Source organism: Tachypleus tridentatus, chromosome 8 (genome assembly GCF_004210375.1).
Source record: "Tachypleus tridentatus isolate NWPU-2018 chromosome 8, ASM421037v1, whole genome shotgun sequence".
NCBI classification, from domain to species: domain Eukaryota; kingdom Metazoa; phylum Arthropoda; class Merostomata; order Xiphosura; family Limulidae; genus Tachypleus; species Tachypleus tridentatus.
This window is the reverse complement of record NC_134832.1, coordinates 57,445,898-57,473,002: the sequence shown is the minus strand read 5'-3', so window position 1 is coordinate 57,473,002 and position 27,105 is coordinate 57,445,898. Positions and strand designations below refer to the sequence as shown.

General features: G+C 32.9%; 1 pseudogene across 1 annotated transcript in view; it reads right to left on the bottom strand.

The window, feature by feature from the left end:
• The window catches only part of LOC143222442 (rho guanine nucleotide exchange factor 28-like), a 148,866-nt pseudogene extending 126,635 nt beyond the window's left edge, over positions 1-22,231 (bottom strand). The window contains exons 1-3 of the transcript XR_013012234.1: positions 22,075-22,231; positions 11,175-11,216; positions 10,765-10,939 (exon numbers count right to left, since the gene is read on the bottom strand). The product of XR_013012234.1 is annotated as a rho guanine nucleotide exchange factor 28-like (transcript). The remainder of the gene's footprint in view (positions 1-10,764; positions 10,940-11,174; positions 11,217-22,074) is intronic.
• Between the last annotated feature and the right edge of the window lie 4,874 nt (positions 22,232-27,105).

The following is a 27,105-nucleotide window of genomic DNA, read 5'->3' as shown; positions in this document are numbered from 1 at the left end:
ATTGTTTTTTGTCTAAACATCTGCGACTATCAGTAGCAGAGTGGAATGAATTATATTAAAACTAGGATACAAGTTAATGACTATAATTTCATCTAACGTATCAGTCAGTAGGGTTAACAACGTGCTGAATTATGTTCGTAACCTCATTTATAAGACAAGTCAGTCAGCAATGACTTGTAGGGCGTAGATTGCCTTATTATTTTGATTGGATACCCTCATTAATTGTTAACAGCGCTGATTTCTTTCTGATTTCATGTTTGTTTTCTCACCTATATAGCGATAATTATGCCATTCACTGCAATTCATGTAACTACACTGTCCTTCAGTAGGCATTGTATGATACTATAGTTTAGCTATTGGGAATTTTTAATTACGTAAATTTTATGCCTCAAACTGTTTCCCACGTCAAATATTCCACATATAAAAATGTATTTGTATTCGTTCTTACTGATATTTGTAATCGTTGTTCTACATACTTATCAGGAGAAAAAAGTAAAGTAAAACTCAACACGAAATAACTAACATTAAAAAGCAATCATCTCAAAAGTCGCTGGACTTACAACTTAGCTAGAACAGAATTCGTCTTTGAAAATAAACATGCACATAACAGATCAATGAAGCACACACAGGCACAAATATCACTTCTAGTTCAGGCCTTCTCATGTTATTTCACGATCAAAATATCCGAAGAGTACAAACAAACCATTTATTTGATGAAACTTTGTAGAATGAACGGCATCTGCCTGTTGTGTGTCTACAACTGTGTCTCCACAACAAGAAGTTGACGTCCATTCTACAAAGTTTCATTATGAATACTCTGCCTAAACAATCTATCACAGAAAAACCACTTATCTTCATTTCCATATAATTTACTTATAGTCTATCTTTTCTTTTAAACCCACTATCCACTGCAAGTTCTTTGCACAAGAAATAAACATGCCAGACAAAACTGTTGATAAGTTTGGTTAGTAGGTTTTATCTATTTTACCCTAGCTACATAATAGTTAACAATAAAATTCATTAAGATATACAATCTATTTACTTAAAGAATTGTAGCTTAAATTCATTTTAAGACTGATTTTCTAGCACAGTTTTCCTGGTCGTACATTAACTATACTGGGCTTTGCACTAAAAACAATGGAAACAAAACAAAGTGAGACAAAACGAGGTAGGTTATAGCGCTAACGTGCTTGTGTTCTCATCAGCGAATTAACGCCAGGAATAGCGACCTATATAATTCCCATGGTATTAGTTCATAGAATTAATACCAATTTCTGAATCTTTTTACTTGCACAAAATTATTTTTAGTGCGTGACTTAAGGGAAATCGAATACAATTAAATATGAAAGTTGGAAAATAACAAAAGAAAGTCAAGTCGAAGCTAATAAGGCTTAACTTAGTGCCTCTTTGTACAAAAGTCAGTATACGATACGCGTGAGTGGGAAGTGCACATGTAAGCACGCACATATATACATTTATATAATCGCATATCACCTATTCTAAAACTGCACGGATAAGTTTATTTGCACAAGGCACAACTGAGTAAAATTTGTACAAAAATTTATATAAATAAGAAACAATGATATAAAAAAATTCAATTATGAGAATATATTCAAATTATCACCATACATTTCAAAGAAGCTGTAACGAAATACAGTTAATTACAGGTTAAATTCAAACATCATATTAGTCCCTAGTTCTATTTTAGTGAAGACGTGCCACGATCAAAGTACAGAAAGTTTCTATCCCATTGGCCTCATTATAGAAGGAAGTACCTGTGTAATATTATCAACACTAGCCTACACACCCTAAGCCCTCGTTCCCACAAAAACTAATTTATAGCTTCTTAAACGAGTAACAAAGTATAGACTGTTTAAACACTTTCCTTCTTACACTCGCGCTTGTAAATTTGTGCAGTTCTTCTGTGATTAAGTTCAACCAGAAGTACAGTATAAAGCAACGACAAGGCCTCTTTTGTAGCTACAATTATACAATGAACAAACTTTCTCTGATGTAAATGTTAGACTTTAATACCACAACTATCAAATAGTTTTCTTGAAACCAGACTGAATTGGTCAAAGCAGAATGTCCGAGATCACATTACCTTCAAAGCTTCCGAGAACAATTTCATATTATGAACATCTGAAAAACAATCGGCCAGTAAGTTTATACACGAGGAATGAAAACGTAGGTAATAAATTACTGTTAACACTTGAATACACTTAACCAGCGTGAGAACAAACACAGATAGTCTCATTCAGAATAGATACAAACTCTCAACCAATAAGCTGCAGTTTAAACTACTTATCACTATTAAAGCTCAAAATGATTCATTTTGAATGTTATGTTTTCCAACACTTACTAAACTTAAAATCCGAAAAAGATACACCATTGTTACAATGCTTGTTATCAAACTTTTACTAAAATTTAACTTAGAAAACAGAGCAAATTATAACCGATCATTACTAACAATATATCAGAAAGGTTACATAGAGATTAGTGTTAACGTTATAGGCGCCAATGGGTTAAGGAAGTGAAGCCACGGATTTTAAGCTGATAAAAAAAAGTACTTGGAACCAGTTCTCTAGTTTTAAACACGCCTTTTGAACACGAATGCAGAGGATTATTTACTTTTATCTGAACGAGAGTATATTTTGCTCACTGAATGATAAAGTGCTGTGAATTTAACTAAACAGTACGACATACAAGAAAAACATTTACCTATGCTTATACAATGGCCCGTCACACAAAACTCGAACCTTGGTTCCAGAGGGGAACAAGATCAGCTCTATTTGGTTCACAGCCGAGATTTCCGACCATTACCTAGTGCAATGTTGTAAGGATTAAATTTATAGCTGAAGGATTTTTGTCACCGCCCTTTTCAGAGAATGATGGTCGTATAGCGACACTTGTAAACAGTGAAGAGCCAACGGCGTAAAGATTTCGAAAAATGGAGCTTTAAACGTTCTGCGCGAAAACGAAAAACAATAAAAAAAAACCAAAAACGTTTAGGACGAAGACTGGATCTGAAACCACACCCCAAGGTAATTCTGAACAACGACATTTGCGAAGTACAGGTCATGAGTAAGCAAGCCAACCTATAGCTCTAAATGCCAATGTGAAGAGGCTTAGTACATCTACTCTGACCTTTAAGAAAATAAATGACAAGGATTAGAAGTTGGCAATCAATAACTGTTTTCATGACAATGGTGGACTAAAAAAAAAACTGGTATCACAGTAATCCCACTATACTTATTTGTGAAACCCCTCATGAGGCAGATTCAATCAATTTTTCAACCTTTGGTTTGTTTATATATGACGTCTTGGAAATTGATGTACTTTGTACACAGATTTCAGAAAACTTCAGATTTTCAGTGGAATATTGATAACCTTTTTCAGAAGCGTATTACAATGGAATTAATATCTGACAATAGTCACTCATAAAATGCAATTTCCTTCATTAAAACAGTTAACAAAACAATAAACATTATGATATGAAAGAAGGTACTGAATATTTAGATTATTTATACACAAGAACCCAATGTTCCTGAGACAGTCCTCATAAGACATTATCGGATTTATGTCCAAATACATCATTAACAATGAGGGTATGGAACTGGTGCAGCAATCCATTCTAATAAGTAAGTTATCCAGTTTGATGATTATACTCATTATGCTATGGTCATTATTAGTTAAATATGTTCAGTTCTATTCTACGTAGGAAGCTTGCTTTGATTAGAAAACAAAACAATGCTCTTCAACTTTTCCTTCTTGAACTTGGATGAAGATAAGAAACTTAAGAACTTTCTAGGAAGTTCATAATGGCAAGCAGTAAACTTCCTCTAATAAAGAAAGTGTTAAACAAAGGCAGGGAAGAAGAGAACAGAGAACTTTTCAGTCATTGAATCTTTAACATGATCATCCTAACTTATGATAATCTATCAGTTGTCATCAAATATCCTAACATTATCTTCATCACTCCAACTACTAAAACAGTTCATAACTGTTTTCAATTTTAATATAACTTTATTTAAAACACTGGAATTTAATTCAAAAACAAAAATCCATCAAGTAATGAGATATATATGCTTATTAAAACTGCAATCATTAGTTCCAAGATATCACACAATTTCCAGTAAAAGAGATAACTGTCTAGATTCACTTTAAGTAATTCTGTGGCTATATTAACCATAAAAAAACAACAACAAAAGAAATTTAGATAATTACCCAAAATATTAGCTAGCTACAACATTGGGCAATGTGTTTTGTACGAATGGAACAAACGATAAATTGTGAAACATTCCATTGTTAACATACGTAGAAAACACATGGCACACTAATATTCCAAATTTGTCTTTTTCACACGTCCTCAAGCCAACATCTTAACGTTGACCCCAATAAGATTGACAAACATGTTGGTCAAGGTCTGGCATAATTATCACCTAATAAAATCAAACATGTACCACAGACAAGACAACTCTTTAATAAAGATGACTGGACACTGTACATTGTAAACACTGACAAAAACAAAATATCAAATGTAACAGAAGAATGTTCTGTAATCACAGTACAAAACTGCAAACAGAGAAACAAAATAAACCCTGCAATGAGTATAAAATCTTGTAAGTACAAAATGGCAACACTGATGAAATTAACTTTAAAAAATTAAGTCAAGCTGAAAAGAAACTAAAAATCTTGTAAATATCCACCTTCACATAAATGAAGACCCTTATGAATGACAATATACACAAAAAACAAAATATTTAAATAATAATTAACAATATTCACAGTATTACTGTTTAATTCTTCACACGGCAATTCCAGAAAAGATGTGTCACATCACTTTATACCCTACAGTAGATCTTCCAGTGCTGGTGACAATTGTCTACTTTATGATCTCCGACTTCTGCCAGGGTCCCATGGATCTAGACCAATTCTGCCTGTGTTTCATCACACTTCCTCTTAGTTTGGACAGAAGTAAGAATCTACACATTTGTATTTTTATTTTAGAGAATTTTACCACATTGCATTTGGTAGCTGGTTCCTGGTTATGCATTTTAAGCACTGGAATATGATCTGGCACTGGTCACATGGTGATATTCATATATGTGGTAGCAAGGGTGCTCTAACCTCAGCTACATTCAAGGTAAACCATGAGAATACTTTGGTGGTGGTTATTTAGATGTTACATGTTGAGATACCTGCAATCACTGATAAAACACTTCAACAGTATTGTTATGTTGCTGGTCATGAACATCCAATCCAAGCTATGGAAGATAAACCTATGACTGGGCTAACCCTCAAAGACTTAAGCTCTGGAAAGGTTTTTTTACATTTTTTGAATACATTGATGTTGCTGGAGGTAAATGCACATTTTGCATCTGTGATGTTTGGTGGTGATGCATCCTTCAAAAGAATATCTTACTGGCTGAAACTGATGTCCAATTGGCAGTTGAGTCATCTCCACTTCTGTGTTACTAATACTACTTGTGGAATGATGACTGAGGCTAGTCACTTAAAGCTGGATCTGTTAATATAGTGGACACTGACATAGGATCTGCTGCAGCTTGTTCCACTTCTGACAACTTAGCTGTTAAGTTGAAAAATGGTCAGATGAGATTGTTCATCTTCAAATGGCTGAAAAATCAGTTTGTAAATAGATTTGTGGATATCTCAAATGTTCAAAGTGTTGCACAAAAATGTATTTTTAACCGTGACATCCACTGATATGAGAGTTAAACTGACTTTGGGCAATGGTAATTAGATCCAGGTTTTCCACTAGCAGGAATTTTCTTTACAGACATCACGAAATAAGTAATCACCAGCAGGATTCAGCTAAATTAGGACTTTTCAAGTGGAAATAGTACATAGACACAAATATACACTACACAGAGTACAGGAAAAACAGTGCAGTATGCTACATTAACTTCTCCCACTTGGCTAGACCAAACAACTGATCCTCTTCAAAGATTCATTTGTTATTAATGCCCACCACTAATATGAAAATCTTACTTTCAACATTTTAAGCCCTCAGACTTGCTGCTCAGCTACCAGAGATCCTGCTAAAATAAGGTTACAATGCCCTTTCAGTCATTGAACTTTCAACATGAAAGTTATCATCTTACCTTATGATAATTGATCAGTTGTCAAATAACTAGGAATCTCATAATGTGAAACTTTTCAACAGCACAATATCTTAAAATTCTACCCAATAGCTAAGAAGAAAAGACTGTCCTTTCAGCTGAATTTTTAAACTTCTTGCAACTATATCTTTCTCATAATCATCAAGTGACCACCATAAAATGTAACCCATGCATTTCCCCAGACACAACATCTCAATAGCACAGAAAGCAAGAAATACTAATTCTTTGCACTAAGTGATCCTACAGTCAGGAAATAACCTTGCTAAAAATTACCGGCTTTAATCTCAGCCTTATTAACTATTGAAAGGCAGTCATTAACAGTTAAGTGAACAATCAGAGCTACCACTTCCTTTATATATGGTTCTTTCTTTCCTGACTCACTGTGACAGTTGAAATCAAGATCCATATAGATGCTCTGAACTATAGCATCCAGTGTTCTCCCAAAATGTTTACCAAAAAAAAAGCCTAGGCCCTTTCTGTAAAACTGTCATTAGTCATGAGTACATACTATTACCCTTATTCCATTTCTGAGAGTGAAACAGAATACCTAAGGCTTATTCTCTGTTAAGGAGAATCAACCTTTTTTTTTTTAATCAACTTTTCCTCTGGGTGACATCCCACAATACATTGACACCAATGTTAAACATCTGAACTCGACCATGACTAGAATAACAACTAAAGTTAAGAGTTCCAATATTATTACAAGGAAGTGGAAAACACATTACATATCATTTAAAAAGCATACAGCCACATAGGTGGAAACATCACAAATATTTTAACCATCAAGTCTCACAACCCAGACGTGGCACACGCCATCAAGTCTCACAACCCAGACGTGGCACACGCCATCAAGTCTCACAACCCAGACGTGGCACACGCCATCAAGTCTCACAACCCAGACGTGGCACACGCCATCAAATCTCATAATCTGGATGTTGCACACGCCAATGTCACAGCTTTTATATATAATGTTTGTCAGAAGAACAGCAAATACTTAATGAAAACAAAATTTTTCAGAAACTTGTGGCAAGATACACACAGTCAATGATAATTCTTTCATATGTACATACTAGATGAAGATACTTCTGTATGGTCCTCAAAAGTATTGTGTTTCAAGAGTATATAAAACTAAGAGTAACAAATATTTTCATTTCTTGCTTTCAAAGTTTCTACACCATGTTGTGTCCACAGCCTATAAACTGCATAAATTCTTATAATTCGTGTCATGTGAGCATCTGACTGATGTCACAACAGCACAAATTGCAATGTTAAGCATAATTCATGTAACATCATTTTAGCACCTACTAAGTGATTAACTGACAGATAACACTATTGTATACTGGTATAAGTAGTTATAACAGGTAACCCCCCAAGCAGCCTTTGGTCCCCCCTTTTGGAGAAATTCTAAATCCTCCTCCAAGAAAATAAAATAAAAACTAATACTAGTAGTAACTGGAAGTACACCTGCATTTCTTTCATATAAACGAGTCCAATAACTGAATGTTCATTTGAAATAAGTAAGTATAGAATACAATCTTATGTAAAAAAACTACGTATTTATCCAGTAATTAAAGATATGGTGCTAAGAAAGTTAGTGTTAAAATAATTAAATTTATTTTGTTTTGTTTGTATGCTTGCTCGTAAAAGATTCTTCAACTTTCACACAAAAGTAAATACAATATGTTAATTTACGTGGACCACACAAGTTAAACATTATCAATATGCTGTATTATACTACAGCACATAATAAGAAAATTTACCTGAAAAAGCAAAGCAGACAAAATATAACTTTGATGCACCATAATTCATAGATACTCCAAGAAAATACATAAATATTTAGAATCATTATACTGGGTGAAACACTACAGTCATGTTTTATTTGAAATATAGCAAATAACCTGCCAGTTCACTATAGCTACTGCTCCAGTCCTGTAAATGCTGCTAAACAATGGTGATACTGGATAAAACTAGATTAAATCAAAATTATTTTTTCTTTAATATTCAGGATGTTTTAAATTATATTTTTTTGAATCATTTAATATTAAACTTTGATTTTCAGTTTTTGTAAATGATCCCACATTCTCCGAAATACTGTAATTAAAGTTCAGAAAAAATCTCGGGTTTGATAGGAGAATGAATGTATTTAACTACTACCCTGTACGTAAGACTATGGGATGTGTAACAAAAAAATATAGCAAGGTTCTGTACGACTTGTCTGACAAAATTCCCTTTATTTAACCTCAGTTTAATGATGCGTGTAACAGATTAACGAGTGTTATAAAGATGAGGCCAGAAGTAGGGTGTTAGATAACATCCACATATCACTTAAGATCATTTATAACTTCAACACATACACAAAACATACCCTTCAAAATTCTTCTACTCCAATTGTCATAGACCCCTAAAAATACTTTAACAGTTGTAAGAAACAGTTTGCCATAACTTTAATTTTCAGAATATTAGAATGTGTTGGATTCACCGTTAACAATTTTCATACTTGAAATATTCACATTACACTATTGAATTACTTTACTCAAAAAATACTATGAGCTGCTCTTAGGAGTCTCGTGAAACTGTTTTATCAAATATTTAAAAAAACAAATATCCAGACAAATTATAATACATAAAAATTCAGTTTATTTCTAACAATATGACAATATTTGAGTTTAAATTAAAACTACTTAAAAGTCCTTTAAGAGACTCAGTATTGCACAAAAAGACTGTTTACTGATATGTAAAATAACATCCAAATTTGGAAGTTTCTAGTCATTATACTAATTTCAAAATCAGAATAAAACTGTCTTGTGCAACTACTTGGTTTAGTCCTCAATCAGTGTACAAATTTAATGTTGAGCTTAATATACCATAACACATCTTCACATTTTACATGAGTAATTGGACACCACTTATAGCAATGATGCAAGATATTCGTATGAATATCCTTTATGCTTCACTTGAGATCAGAGAGTGAATGCTATATATTAGGCTTAAGACTATCTTAAATGTCTGCAGCTTCGAGATCCATGGACAGAATATCATGCCGATGTCGTTAATCAAAGTTGATTTAACGTAGGAAAAAGCATACCAATGTTTGTACATGAAAGTTATAACAAAGGTATAATTAGTATACAGTTAACCTGAGGATAAGCACCCATCAACTAATCAAAGTTGATAGGCATCACAAAATGTGGTATTTACAAGTTTTATTGATAAAATAACCTTACACTTGTTATACATGAACAGTAAAATAATTTATGTTTTCATGCTTGTAAAGAAAAATGAAAAACTAACTTGAATATAGATATATAAACAAATTTCATGAACCAGCTTAACATTTCTGATGATGAATAGCTTCAAAATAAAAATTTACTTAAGGTTTTGCAAAGTTTCTCAACTGATAAAATTATTACAATACTATTTTAACTGAAAGAATTTTGACATTTACAATATGAAGTGCAAAAATTAGTAAACCAGAAAATTAGCATAAATTATAAAAGTCAAACTTTCTATCAACACATAAAACAAAATTTACATTTGAAATACCACAATCTGACCCACTGATATGTATTAAATATTTTATCACTTAACACGACTGAACATGTCACAAACGGGTATTTTAAGATAAAGCACAATTTGATCAGAAAGGTTATCTTAGAGACCATAGTCCAAAAAACACGGTTCTGAGAAAGTTGTTAACTTGTTAATATTATCTAAAATAAGAACATGCTCTAGATTCAAGAAATGCATATGTGTATTTTTAAAGAGATTGTACATGTAAGAAAGCTGAGTCACAAACCATCAGAAAACCTACAAATCATCTTAACTTCCTCTAAAGTATAATGTCTTAAATAAGTGTTCACAGCTTTATGTTGTTAAGTACATATTTACTATGAAATTGAATTACTGTTGGTTTACTTTTATCAAAACCATTACTAGAAAAGTTTGCATAATCACACTTATAACTAACAAACTGGAGTTGGCCATCAGACATGACAGATCCTTAATATCAGCCCCCTGAAAGCAATGTAGGGGCCTGCCATTCAGATCTGATCCGTCACCCAAAGCATCCTCCACAAACCCCCTGTACATTGTGTTTGCTTATACTTCTGGACTGATTGTCTCCAAACCTAGTACGTATGATTAGGGCTACCCAGAAAGTGACACAGAGGGGTCTACATCCAGAGCCTTTCACCCAACAGCTTCTAAGACTTCCCCACGTGTTCAACAGGTACATCAGCCGGTATATTCCAAGTCAGAAATCCCGCAATTGTAGTGTGATGTCATTACTTTTAGATATGTTGCTATGCAAAAAATAGTCATTCTAAATATAGCGCACAATGTGCAGCACTGGAAAGTGCAATGCACAAGCTTGAGTTCAATGAAAATTTATTTTCATAGCTACAGTAGAGAAAATAAACAGCACCTCAGCTTATTTCTAGCTTGAAAAAGTGTTTGCTTGAAACATCCAAAGAAATAGTTTCTTTTAAGATAATTTATCTCAATGTTTATTGTGAAGTTATTTTATCACCTTTGCATTTCCCTATTTATTATTGACAAATAATGGTTATGCCAAATTTTTTACAATCATAAATACATAATAATAACCACTAAAACATCTTACCAGGAATGTGGCTTTTCAGTATCAGTGAACTGGGACTCCATGTTGCATTAGCAGGAGTAACATGCCTCAGTCTTGAACCCAGAAAAACAAAATAAAATTTTCCTTCTTCAACTTCTTCTGAAGATAACGGTGGAAAGGACGATAGGTCTAAATGAAGATGAATGGCTTTCCCACCCTTGAATATTGGAGGAAAGTACATATCAGCCATAGTTAAGTCACAAATATTATTTACTATTCAACACTCAATATTCTGTTCCAACTGAATGTATTAGTTTAACTTGTTTTACACCCAATCATACTTGGTACTTTGAAAAATTTTCACACTATGATCAATATACAGTATTCTCTATCTCAGAACATTAATCATAAGTTTAACTAGAAATATAAAGTACTAGGTAACACTAACTTACATAAACAGGAGCCTGGTTTGGAATCAAATCCATTGCTAACCTCTGAAAAAAAAAAAAAAAAAGATATATATTACACACACACACACACGTATATTTATATAGTTATGTTAAAGTATTTTATAAACAGTAATTAATGAAATGAACAAGAACTTATTACCTTTATAAACTTATGTTTCTCTACCTTTTATATTATCTTGAATTGAATGAAAGCAGTGAATTTTGAAATTTAACAACAAATACTGTAACATATGTAAGTATGTTTGTTTGTTTGTTTTTGAATTTCGCACAAAGCTACATGAGGGTTATCTGTGCTAGCTGTCCCTAATTTAGCAGTGTGAGACTAGAGGGAAGGCAACTGGTCATCACCACCCACTGCCAACTCTTGGGCTACTCTTTTACCAACGAATAATGGGATTGACCGTCACATTATAATGCCCCCATGGCTGAAAGGGCAAACATGTTTGGCACGACGGGAATGCGAACCCGCGACCCTCAGATTATGAGTCGCATGCCTTAACATGCTTGGCCATGCCGGGCCATATGTAAGTAATAATAAAATATTTACACAAGAAGTACATACTGATTGAATCCACAGATGACATTCTCCTGATGCACTAAGGGATACATTTTAAAATATTCCTTTGCAGTTTTAAGCATTTTGTGCAGTTGTTCATTACATAGGTATGCATCAAGTACCAGAAGACAGTAGTAATTGATAAAATGTACAACTGTTTAACATTTCAGACACTTGCAGCTCTGGCTTTATGTAACTATATAGAGGGAAGGAGTTACTTTTGTCTACAGTTAAAAAATGGGTAACCAGCAATATTAATCGACTTAACTATCACTGTTAAATAATCTATTATTATGATGGAAACAGAAGAAAAACACATTTTTAATATTGTCTCATTCAACACAAAGATTTTTATTAATTAAAGCAAGCAGTGTGTATAATCAACCAATGACTTCTCAGAATCTAAACATTTATAAGGTAAAGAGAAACCAGTTGTTTCTACAAAATACAGCAAATGCCATTCTTGCATCATGACCTCAAACTCCTTAATTTTATGTGCCAAACAAGGACACCTATATGAAATTCCTCACAACAAAGTAAACATTGTTTCATGTCTCCAATAAATGACATGTGATAGGATTAATTAACCCTTAAACAGCAGGAACGTTGTAGACAGCAGCATCAATTGATGGCCACCACTTATGGGTTAAGCAATATAACACTGAATTTAGTTCTACAAAAATGCAAAATAAAATATATCTAAACCTACTATAAACTGTGTTAGAACTGACTGATAAAAATTTACTGACATGGAAACAGTACAGAATTTCATAAACTTTAAAATGGATATTAAGTTAATTAATTAAGTTAATTGGAATTGCTGATAAGTAATTGTTTAGTAGAAGACAAACAGAATACAACAAAGATTAAAATGGTTACTTAGAAAACCATAATATTCACACAATGTACTAGGGTTATTTCAATTCACACTACTGAAATTTTAGTTTATATGGAAAAAATTAGTTGCTTTTAAAAATATCAAGTTAAATGAATTTTAAGATAAAAGTACATTTCTGATAATTAATAGTTTTAACAATTTTGTAATTTTTACTAAATCAAACTTAAGTTATTTTAAAGTTAATTGTTAATTTACCTTTCATGTGTTAGTTTCTAATTCATAATTCAGTAACACCTAGTTATGTATTGGAGGTTACACCATTTCTGGTATGTAGTATAAAAATTTACTGAATAGGTAGTAATGTTCAACCACCTTGAATGTCTGACAAAACAAACACGAGACAAATCCAAACAGAATATTTAAAATGTTGGCACGTCAGTTAGGATGTTTGCTTAGTAACTATGAATAATTTGTAGCACTGATGTTGTAATTTATTTACAATATACATTATATTTTAATACTTGGTTTATTTTATAATGCATGCACTTGTAGATTTATTATTTCTTTACTTTCAAAGTTCTTAAATTCAGGTGATTTGTAAACAGACTACACATGACTAAAGCTCTAACCCAATTAAATGTTACTTACTGACACTCAAATTTATATTATATTTTTGCCTTAGAAGTTATGAACATAATTGTATCAAACAGTTGTTTAAAGACTGTCAATCATACAAAACCCATACACTTTCTTATGATGCTATACCAAATACTTAGAGGTACACATATGAAAGCAGTTTACTAGCTTGACAGAAAATCACCCTACAATCTGCAGACACATTAACCATTATCCCACAGTATGGCCAATGCTATCAGAATCATTAATAGGCTTGGCAAACTAACCATTATCCCATGGTATGGCCCATGCTATCAGAATCATTAACAGGCTTGGCAAACTAACCATTATCCCATGGTATGGTCCATGATATCAGGAACATTAGTAGCCTGACAAACTAATCATTATCCCACAGTATGGCCCATGGTATCAGGAACATTAGTAACCTGACAAACTAATCATTATCCCACAGTATGGCCCATGGTATTAGGATCATTAGTAGCCTAAGCAAACTAACCATTATCCCACAGTATGGCCCATGTTATCAGGATCATTAATAGGCTTATCAAACTAACCATTATCCCACAGTATGGCCCATGTTATCAGGATCATTAATAGGCTTATCAAACTAACCATTATCCCACAGTATGGCCCATGTTATCAGGATCATTAATAGGCTTATCAAACTAACCATTATCCCACAGTATGGCCCATGTTATCAGGATCATTAATAGGCTTATCAAACTAACCATTATCCCACAGTATGGCCCATGTTATCAGGATCATTAATAGGCTTATCAAACTAACCATTATCCAACAGTATGGCCTGCCCATGCTATCAGGATCATTAATAGGCTTGTCAAACTCACCATTATCCCACAGTATGGCCCATGCTATCAGGATCATTAATAGGCTTGTCAAACTAACCATTATCCAACAGTATGGCCTGCCCATGCTATCAGGATCATTAATAGGCTTGTCAAACTAACCATTATCCAACAGTATGGCCTGCCCATGCTATCAGGATCATTAATAGGCTTGTCAAACTAACCATTATCCCACAGTATGGCCCATGCTATCAAAATCATTAATAGGCTTGTCAAACTAACCATTATCCAACAGTATGGCCTGCCCATGCTATCAGGATCATTAACAGGCTTGTCAAACTCACCATTATCCCACAGTATGGCCCATGTTATCAGGATCATTAATAGGCTTATCAAACTAACCATTATCCCACAGTATGGCCCATGCTATCAGGATCATTAATAGGCTTGTCAAACTAACCATTATCCCACAGTATGACCCATGGTATCAGGATCATTAATAGGCTTGTCAAACTAACCATTATCCCACAGTATGACCCATGGTATCAGGATCATTAATAGGCTTGGCAAACTAACCATTATCCCACAGTATGGCCTGCCCATGCTATCAGGAACATTAACAGCCCAGCAAACTAAGATATACAGCATAACTATCTAAAGTGAGTGAACTATAAATTCTCTGAAGAGTGTTATAAGCAGTGTGACTACTAGTGTATTTATAATTACTATTTCTCATTGTAGTTCCCATTACAACACTGGACATACTTCTTTAAAATATATTCATATTACTTACAATTGTATTATAACAGCATGATAACTTAAACATTGTATACAGAATTATTTTAAAAAAAGGTAACTTGTTTTTGGTTGAAGTATTTTGGAAGAATAAGTTTTACAAAGTGGTAAACCCAAACACCCTGAGTTTTATAAATCCAAATAAAATTAACCAATGACTAAAAGAAAAATTAATGTAAATTATTATTTATACAAGTTAACCAAAGCTTTGATGGATTTATGTAATTGAAATCTTTCATATCTTTTCTTAACTTAAAAAACATCACGTGGTTATCCATCAAAATGATGAGACTTTATACAAACAAGTGCACATGTACTTAGCACAGCAACAGGTTAAATCTATCTTTCAGTTATATCATTAATATACTAGATCTGTCATCACTAATACTATCAAAATTTCTATAATACTTCCTATTTTATGCAAGATATTCTAATGTAGCTGCTTTAAAACAGCAACCTGTAAGGGAGTTAACAAGGTACTATAATCTTCTGGGTGGAAGAAATAAAATAATAAAAAAAGTATATAAAACAAAGTGTCCTATTACAACTCTTCCAGTCAAAAGCTTAGTTTGCAGTCGTGATTTACCATTACAACTGGATGGTTTGCGAAGCTGTTAATCACAGAACCTGTTAATTAAATTCAATTAATCAATTATACTCATGAAATTTTGATTGTTGGAATAATTTAACACAGTGGTAACCGAAAACACTAACTGTAATTCATTAATTACCCATGGGAGCCATGATACTGATTAACAAAGCAGAACCTTGAATAAATATATAGAACTCACAATTGTTCAATACCCATATACACACAATTAAAAGGATTATAAATCTAAAATAATTAGTTTTTTTGGTTTTTTTGTGTGTTTTTTTATATAAACAGGGACCAACTCCAAAGAGCCTTCATGTTTTAGTTTTCTTACATCATCATCTTAAGGAATAAAATTCTAACTCTGGTCAAGATTTATGTGTTTGGTTTGTTTTGAATTTCATGCAAAGCTACATGAGGGCAATTTGCACTCAAGATTTATTTAACTGCATAATTATTAGCAATCCTTTGGTCCTATCTAGATTTAAAACCAGAAATTTAGAAGAAATGCTGGACATGTTTTATAAACCGAGTGTTTTAATTACACGTACTATGAAACTGTCTAATAATAAAAAAACAAAGCAGCTGTAATTACACGCACTACAAAACTGCCTAATAATCAAGTAACAAAGCAGCTGTATTTACGCGCACTACAAAACTGTCTAATAATCAAGTAACAAAGCAGCTGTAATTACAGACACTACAAAACTGTCTAATAATCAAGTAACAAAGCAGCTGTAACTACAGACACTACAAAACTGTCTAATAATCAAGTAACAAAGCAGCTGTAATTACAGACACTACAAAACTGTCTAATAATCAAGTAACAAAGCAGCTGTAATTACAGACACTACAAAACTGTCTAATAATCAAGTAACAAAGCAGCTGTAATTACAGACACTACAAAACTGTCTAATAAGTAACAAAGCAGCTGTAATTACAGACACTACAAAACTGTCTAACAATCAAGTAACAAAGCAGCTGTAATTATATGCACACAACCCCTTCCAAACACGTGGTCAGCTTCTGGTCAGTTACCTCTTTCTTTGTGAAGGTTGAAACGTTGTTCGCTTTTCTATGTAAAATATTTTTTCAACCCAAACGAGCCTTTTTTGCATATATATTTCTCTACAAGTGAGTTTTCTCAACTGATTAAAACTTCTATGATCCTATTTAACAGATACATGACAGCTTGGATGTTTACCAGCTAGGCTATGCAGTTTTATACAATATACAATGAAAATTTTCAAAGCCTTTGTTTTGTTGTTCTTTTAAAACAGCTTAAGTTACATTTTCATATCACAGTCACTGATTTAAAAACAAGAGTACAGTATTGTTCTTCATTAATATAAATCATTACACAGAGGTCCATTATGTTCTAACACAAATAAGATCATGCACCTCTCATTTACAAGCACACAATAATAGCAAACAACTAATCAGTTAGTCCTAAACCATGAATGATTTAATGTTTTCAGACTCTAGAATTGGTAATAAATTAATGCAGTAAATGTGAATTAATTAATTAGGACTGAATCTGAACCAAATAAATATAAATTATCTAATAATCCAAATACATATTGAAATTAGCATTATTGTTAAGTAACCATTAAAGTATACATTTATGAGTAAAATTTAATTCTATTAGGTGTATTTAACATACAGATGCTTACAAATAAAAAGCCAATTTTCTGGTATTTTCATACTGTAATTTTGCTGCCTCTGTTAATTAATTGTTATGCACAAAGTAACAGTTTTTAACTTACTGCATAACATAGTAGGTATAATGTCCCTACACTTTACAACAACAAACAAATAATTCTATCCACTCGTTGTTGGTGGTCTTTTTTCCAGAGAATTATCATTTACCACAAACTTGGAGATGAGCCACTACAACTTATCAATCCAAGATGGAGAATCAGATCTGTATTTTCATTTAAATTGCATTGTTATTAAATTAATAAAATATAAAATAGAAACACTTGAAAGACAACCAGAAAGAATTTTGTGCCAGTATTCTTCTTTAACTATCTATACTAATACTGCATTTAAAAAATAAAATTAGCATTTCAATATCAACTTGAATCACTTCTTACAAAAGTAAAGCAAGAGAAAAGTCATTAGTAGGATGATATACAGCAAATAATCTTCATAAACACCCAAGTCAAATTCCTAAACAATTTTTTTTGTCCATGGCTTTAAAAATACTGAAACCTTTAACTTAATTTGAACAGATAAAAATCTCAGCAAGTGTTATGCAAATAGCAAGCCAAAATCATAATTTTACTACACAAGAAAATTTCTTGCATAACATAACATCAATGAAAAGATAAAACATGAGCACAAAAGATCTTCACTGAAAGTGTGAAAAGATCATCTGTACTAAGTCGACCTTTTATTCTAACATCTTTGTGCATCTCTACAAGAAATTTCCTCTCAGAACTAACACTATCTTTTATATTACGTGTCAACTAAAGGAAGAAAGTGGTAGGGTTCTGTTTCTTGGAAAGATGGAATTTCCTGTCAGAACTATTTTCCTTCTCTTTAAGGTATAGTATAAAGAACAGGAGTCCACACACTGAGGGTGAATCCATGCATCTTGGCAAAGTATACATTTTAAAATAAGCTAATTTAGCAAAACCAGTGATTGTCTCATTATTAAGTGCTATAAGATTGGGGATGAAATTTAACTTATCAGCACATATTGATCAAATTTTATATGAGGAAGGAAAATTACAAAGCCAAATTAAAACAAATGGATGGGGTACTTTTGACCTGGCATGGCCAGGTGGGTAAGACACTCGATCGTAATCTGAGTGTAGTGGGTTCGAATCCCCATTGCACCAAACATGCTCACCCTTTCAGCCATGGGAGCATTATAATGTGACGATCAATCCCACTATTCGTTGGTAAAAGAATAGCCCAAGAGTTGATGGTGGGTGGTGATGACTTGCTGCCTTCCCTCTAATCTTGCACTGCTAAATTACGGATGGCTAGTGCAGATAGCCTTCGTGTAGCTTTGTGCGAAATTTGAAAACAAACAGGTACTTTTAACCATTAAACAGCAGGAATGTTGTTGATAGCAGCATCAGTTGATGGTGGCTGCTGTTTAAGGGTTAAACATAATTTAAAGTGGGATTTCAAGAAAACTTGCTCACTGGATGAGAACAAATTAACCATAGCAGATTAAACTGTGTATATTTAATGTCAAATGGTTACAATAAATTATTTATCTGGCAAAACTGTTTACTTTTGATTTATCATTAGAAATAAAAACTCATCACTGTGAGCCCCATTTCCGATCTGACATTGTGGTAACTTGTGTAACGATCTGACATTGTGGTAACTTGTGTAACGATCTGACATTGTGGTAACTTGTGTAACGATCTGACATTCTGGTAACTTGTGTAACGATCTGACATTGTGGTAACTTGTGTAACAAGCCAAAATAACAATCAAAACAGAAAAAAACACTAGAGTTAAATAAGCCACTAGAAAGATCCTAAAACAAAATACCAGTGAGAGAGTACACAGACATATGAAAAAAGATCAAATTTATGTTACATCACTGCATGTATACTACAAGTTAAAAAATAAACCAGAGTGAATATCAATATACAGGGGAAAAGTCATCTAAAGTTACAAATCTGTTAAATGAATGTGTACAGGGTAAGTCAATTGGACCAGCCCCTATTCTAAAGGAAAACTCACTATAATTCTAAATTTACTATATATATATATACAAGGCATGGCCAACAACTTATACTAAGATGTACAATATGTTACCTAAGTATTTGAATATACATGAATACAAATACTTATGTTCATTATACAATTTGCATATTATATTTACATAATCTCTAGAACCTCTGAAATAGTTACCTAGCTTTTCTCTCCATATCCCTGTGTATTGGAACTACTGTTTATTTTCCTTTACCACCTACTTATATCAGCAATACAAGGTAAAATGAACAGTTGATAACTGTGAAATGACGTAAATGCTATGTCGAATGACACATAATAGGTCACAGTATGTGCACTTTGACCCCTACCATTGTATAGGATTAAAAAATCAATCCATATAAAATCTAGCAATGCTGTAAAAGTTGCGTGTCAAATGTTAAAGGCTAAATTTTTGTTCACTGAATCTAAGTTCAAGATGATTCTGGAAACTTTGCATTTCAAATTAATGGAAAATCAAACATGGAGAGTTTACATACAGCTGTTAACAGCTTTCTTACAAATCACACGAGACTGTGTTAGTATGCAGGCATATCACCAAAATAATTTGATTTACAACAAACGTGTAGAGACAAAGCAACCCGTGTTCAATCTTAAGATTTCACATTTGATATACATATAAAGGACTTTCTCCCAACATTAAAAAAACTTGCAAAATGTTTCTCACTGAAATGTGGAAAATTTGCTTCAGTCAGATTCTCATTCATAAGGTTTTTGTAGCTACTCATAAACCCGGAAAGACACAAATCTGTCCTTTTCTCAAAAAGAGTAAAAAAATCCAGAAAATCAGGAGTAACCTCTGACAGTAAGAGAACAGAAGTCATTAGAAAGCTTTAATTAATTTTTTTTTTCTGTTAATGAATAGAAAAGTTACCTGTAATAAACCAGAACTGTTTGAGTGAAGTGACAGTGGTAGTAAATATTAACATTTTTTTTGCATCCCTACATAAAATAAATACTTAGACAAAGAATTGTGTAGAATGAGACACTTTCTTGTGGAAAGTAATCAACAATTCATGCTGAAAAAAAAATTTAATTAAAGCTTTCTAATGACTTCTGTTCTCTTACTGTCAGAGGTTACTCCTGTTTTTCTGGAGTTTTTTAAAATCCTGATTTTCTCTACCTTTTCACTTACATTACATACAATATATTCCCCATGGAGCCATAATGTAACCTTGTTACTCTATAAAATCAAGAATTATTTTCACTACAACTTGATCACCAACTCCAACATTCAACCAACTTATGAATTTCAACATTTAAATCAATTTCTTACACAACTCCAATGTTTCTCTTATATACTTTAAGATTACCTCCATGTGTACCACCTTATTCAATACTGTACCTTATTTCATCATATAAATAAAGAAAATACATAAATCTAATATATATATATTATTCATGGTACAGGTACACCAGGCATTTGTTATTCTATTAGCACACTTCCTGACAGAACAGTGGAGAAACATCCAACACATTATGGTGGTACAACACGATTGCCCAATGGAGACAACAGCTGTAACACAGCATATGTTTAGAATGTTAGAAACTACATGTTCTTGGTGTCGTTACACAAACCTGTTATTCTGAAATTCACTGGATAAATGTACAGTGAACTAGTAAGGTTGAGAAAATTAGGAGAAAATTCATGCTATTTGTTAATTCATATAACTGTTACTGTTGATAATAGATAGGTTTAAGATTTTCTAAACTACTGTTGTTAAACATCAACTGGTAAAAAGCTTTTCATATTTTGATATCTTGTTTTTCTAGATTTATCATTTTTATGGCATATTTATTGGTTACTAAATACAAACTTAACACTGAAATCCATCTTGATAAGAGTATTACATTTATTAATCAATATAATAATCTGGACATGCAATATTTTTGTCAAAAATAAAATGGTTATTAGCACTGTATATTTCACATTTAGATGTACCAGTCACTAAACAAACAATAACTACCCACAATTTCAATTAAAGTTATTAGACTGTTCTAAGTTTATAATATTGCAACAATAAATATGCTAGACACATGGGTTAGCAATAAACATCTGAACAAATGTCTTAATACTCCAACCTTTCATATCACTTCTCAAAAAAATAAAATACAACAAACATTGTTATAAAAATTAATGTATCTATACATATGATATAAGGTGAAGTTTAACTGTTAGTGCAACCTGGCACTCTTCACTACTGCAAAAATGACATCATGAATTGTTACATCTAATAACGATAAAGTATTACCAAAATTACTTGGATATATAGCTGGTAAATACACATTTGTTAAAAGCCAGTCTTAAAAATTAAGAAAATGGAAGTTTTTGATCACCAATCACATTTCAGTCCTGTGATTAAAGAGATAGTAAGCATATATGTATTCCAGTTAATTACCTTAAAATGTAATTTTCAATGTTTAATTTTTTTTTAATAGTAATAACTCAACACCAGTCTCTGTGCGTTTATAAGCTTTGCAAATTACAAAAATGTATTTCTTATACAACAAACCACACTACGATGCGCAGATAGCCTAGTAACTTTGCGCCATGAAACGCCAGCCCCAACCAACCTACGAATTTGATTAGTTTACAATAATCATTCACTGGTCACAATTTACTAAACTTTAAATGCATGGTATGTAATTTCAAATGTGATAAACTTAAAATTGAACCTGTCTAAAGAGCTTATAAGTGGACCTCAAATGGAAAGCTTGTTAAAACGAATATAATGTGAAATTACCCTGATAATATGTTTAGCAACTAAAAAAAAAAACAGTAAAACTAAAAAGGTAAGTTCATTAATTAACCCTACTAATAGTATTAGTGTAGTAGTTAGCTCGACGAGGAGCCGTATCCCGCACACGTACAAACCACGTAATTATGAATGTTAAAGGTATTTATAAAACAAGCTTACCTTTTAAATATACGTTCATTACATTTAATTTCAATAGAGTTACCTAATGTTCTAAAACTATTTCCTCTGTAAGTCAGCCTCAATTCAGTACGAAACAATAACATAAGTAACGCTATCAACTCAATAAACCACTCTGTCGGAACTTCTGGCTAGTTCAGCACATCAGGAAAAACAGCTACACAGGATATGACATCACTGAAGGATTGGTCTGATTGGATTAGAGTTTCTAGCATAAGCAGGTGACACAATCCCTAAATATTAAATCTTGAACTTAAATTAAAAAAATTATACTAAAAGTTAATAGTAACTGCATATTATTACGCCGTCATTAGGCAACCAGTTATCTGTTAATAAACGCATAAAATAATCTTGTTCAAGCATTAAGATATGAGTTCATGTTTAAACTAAAAAAGTAGAGGAGTTTTACATCGAAAAAAATCAAAATGAATGATCAGCAAATAAAACGGTAATGGACGAAATATCGGGTACATTCCACTGCATATCAGTAATTGAACAGTGTATCGACTTGTTTGTTTTTTGAGATTCGTGCAAAGCTACACGAGGGCTATCTGCTCTAGCTGTCTCTAATATAGCAGTGTAAGAATTGGAGGGAAGGCAATTAATCATCATCACCCACCGCCAACTCTTGAGCTACTCTTTTATCAACGAATAGTGGGATTGATCGTAACATTATAACGCCCCTACGGCTGAAAGAGCGAGCATGTTTGGTGTGACGGCAATTCGAACGCGTGACGCTCATATTAGGAGTCGAGTGCCTTAATCACCTGGCCCATGCCAAACCAGGAAGTGTATCGAAATTCAGTGTTGATATTAACTAGTAGATATTGGAAACTCAATATTTAATAGAAATTCATCTATAATAGTTAAAATAATGATACCAGTGAAATTTAACGTGTGGTTATATAAGCTTTGTGAGTAAATGTTTCGTGCTATTTTCGATAACACATACATATATGTGGTCATATATAAGTGAGTAAAAATGATCAACAACTATAAAACTAATGATGTGAAAAATATCAAAATATTAAAATTTAATAAAAATGAACGCAGAGAGAAAATGCACATAACTAATAATAAAAAAAAATTAAAAATACCTATAAAGTCATAAATGGTTGTAGCTGTGCTCTAGTGTCCAAATAATATTGAAGACAGTCCGTCTCTTAAATTATATACCCAGGTAGATAAGAATATGTCATCCAACAATATTTTGGTTTATTTGTTTGTTTTCCTTATAGTAAAGCCACATCGGGCTATCTGCTGAGCCCACCGAAGGGAATCGAACCCCTGATTTTAGCATTGTAAACCCGAAGACTTACCGCTGTACGAGCGGGGTGCAAAACCAAAGCTTTTTCTGTTGTACGTGATATAGTTTGTATTTAAACACAAAGCTACACAAGGGCTTATTGGTGTTCTGCCCACCACGGGTATCGAAACCCAGATCATAACGTCGTGAGTCCGCAGACATCCCGCCATGCAAGGTAGCCAGTAATTACCACCAACTTTTGAACTACTCTCTTACCAAAAAATAGTGGGATTGACCGTCACTTTATAACGCCTCCACGACTGAAAGGGCGAGCATGTATGGGGTGACGGGGATTTGAACCCACGACTCTCAGATTACGAAGATTTCGGTAAAGAACTCTTGATTAAACGATCTTTACAGTGTAGATATAATTTTTTTTCAGGCATAACTTGGTCTTTGCTACTTCTTCAAGGTAAATATACACAACTGTTTGATATTAGAATAGTCGTAAAAATGGCAACACTTTTTATTTTCCTGAACAGAAGACCCGAATGTAATACTATTGAACTTTGAATAAAAATATTTAATATACAGGAAGTCTGTTTCAAAGTCTTACGGTGAGACGACGATAAGTCTTCGGATTTGTAACCCTGCAAACAGGGGTTCGAATCCCCGTCCTTTCAAATATGCTCACTCTTTCAACCTTGGGATCGTTATGATGTGACGGCAAGTCTCACTATTCGTTGGTAAAAGAGTGACCCAAGAGTTGGCGGTTGATGATGATTGCTAAATTCCAGATGGCCTGAACGCTTGTGTAGTTTTGCAAGAAACTCAAAACAAACCGAACTCCTCAGTTGACACAGCTGTGATTTTGCAAATTATTGTAAAGTTATTTCCGTATATTTGTAGTAAGTGTATTGTCTTTATTTGGAAAAAAATATAGCTTATCTCTGATACAAGTTTAAAGATCTTTGAAAACTTGGAAAAAAATATGCTTTCGTAAAAGGTTTAATTTCCTGAAATAAATCTAAAAAATACTGAATTAATAATCTAAAATATTATTGTAGACTAAATTTTTCATGTTGTGTTTTTTATTAGTTTAGAGAAAGCTGATAGTTTTTGATGATGCAATAATTTGAAGTTAAATTTACATTACTCTTAGAACAAGTTTCATTATAGAAATGGTCAATGAAGTCTCGAGACAAGTATAATTAGTTAAGATAATAGAATTATTACTGAATAGAGAGTTTTCAATATTTGTTATCGTAATACTCACTGGACATGGCTGTAAACTTAGACCTATAAGCTACAAGAGTGATGTGTGTGTTCTTATAGCAAAGCCACATCAGGCTATTTGCTAAGTTTACCGAGGGGAATCGAACCCTTGATTTTAACATTGTAAATCTGTATAGTTATTGCTCTACTTGAATTGCCACTGTGGAGCAATTATTTAGTAATAGAAATCCAACTAAACTTTAACTGCCAATGTAATACTCACTGGACATGGCTGTAAACTTAGACCTATCAGCTACAAGAGTGATGTGTGTGTTCTTATAGCAAAGCCACATCAGGTTATTTGCTAAGTTTACCGAGGGGAATCGAACCCTTGATTTTAACATTGTAAATCTGTAGAGTTATCGCTCTACTAGAGAAGAGCTACAAAAGTAAGAAACTCTGCAGTAACATTATAGGAGGAGATGAATCAGTTTGTGATTGTTACCAGACTGGACGTTGAATTATTTTCACTTGATAATTAAAAGAACCAACAGAGAAAAAAAAAAAAAAATTACAACGTTGGATGTCAACAAGAGTGAAATCATGTCGCACAAATTTACACAAAGGACTATCTTTGCTCTGCCCACCGCAAGTATCGAAGCCCGTTTTATAGCGTTGTAAGTCCGCAGAAAGTCCCGCTGTGCCACTGTGGAGCAATTATTTAGTAATAGAAATCCGACTAAACTTTAACTGCCAAAACAGCAAAAATTAATCTATGTGTTTAAAGCGCCATCTATCGTTGAAATATAAGACGAATATTACTTAAATAGGCATTTTATCTCTTTATTTTTTATTGCTCAAAGTTTATGATGCAATCACTGTGATTATACCAAAGCGAGCAGTTGAAATAGTTGTATAATGTCTAATAAAATTTTAACGAAAAGTAAAATCGAGAATTCGAAGAAGAAAATTATAAGCAGATTTCATGAAAATTATCAGTTGAGTAATTGTTAACGTTATCACAAAAACAAATATGTCCGAACAAGGACATTGGCATACAAATGAAACCAGTTGCGTGTACCTACGTAACAGCGCCAAAATAATTTAACCTCGTGCTTAAACAAACAATAAGCAAATATAAGAAAGTGTACCACAGTTATGAAGTAAAATCAATATATTTGTCATTCAGCTCATTGTTTGAAACCTACTCGGAATTTTAGGAAAATGTTTGAAGTAGTGTAATTTTATAATTCCCTTTATCACAACAAAACTTAAATGACCAGCCAATCAAGACAGTAAGATGATTTTAGGCACATATATGAGGGTGATTATACTAGTTGAACACTAGGGGGCTTTTTACTGTTCAAATTTGTGATGGAACTGGAGAATTATTTTTACCATCTTACGTACCCGTTCAATGCATAAGGAAGACAATGACACTTGGAGGTGACATAGGGGTCGGATGTGAATGCTGATATCCCACTGATAAGTAGGCGTACACATTCAAAGACTTTTGTCAAATAATGGCTTAATCTAATACCCAGATAATACATAAGGTGCTACAGGATCGTTTTCGTTATCTTTGTTTAGTCAACCCTCGCTAATTCACAGTGTTTGATAAATTATGTCAGACACAAAATATGATTAACTATATGTCCATTTGTTTTGTGAACAAAAACATACATTCACGTAGAAAGTTTTATTTGTTTGTTTTTGGATTTCGCGGAAAGCTACACGAGGGTTATCTGCGCTAGCCGTCCCTAATTTAGCAGTGTAAGACTAGAGGGAAGGCAGCTAGTCATCACCACCTACCGCCAACTCTTGAACTACTCTTTTACTAATGAATATGGGGATTGACCATCACATTATAACGACCCCACGACTGAAAGGGCGTGCACGTTTGGTGTGATGGGGATTCAAACCCGCGACCCTCGGATTACGAGTCGAGTGCCTTAACCACCTGGCCATGCCGGGCCCGCGTAGGAAGTTCAAATTAAGTGTAAAATAGGAATGATTGTTACGGAGTTTTGTCATTGAAAATAACAAGTGCCTCATTCATATTTTTAGGCCCAACCCATAAGCAGTACGTACGCATATTCGAAAAATATAAATTTATTTTTAAGCCTAACCCATAAACGGTATCCACATTCTTAAAATGAACATTTTTATTTTGTTTTCCAAATGCTCGTTATCGAATGTGCCCAAGAGTTGGTGGTGTTGACTAACCAGCTGCCTTCCCTCTAGTCAGCCATTGCTAAATTAGGGACAGCTAGTTTTCGATTAACTTCACAAAAAATTCAAATACAAACAAACAAATAAAACATTTTGCGCTAATTATAATCTAGAAATGTTGTCAAAACTATCTGTTAGAAATATAAAATAACATATAGCTCTAAAACTAACATAAAACTAACATACATCTTTTAACCTTATTAATTCGTTATCATTTTTAAAAATTTAAAGTATATGCGCTTTGCATTTTTTTATTGTCACGCCAAAATGATGCATGACCCGTATAAAAAAAAAGGTAAATTATAGCGCAAAAATATAAC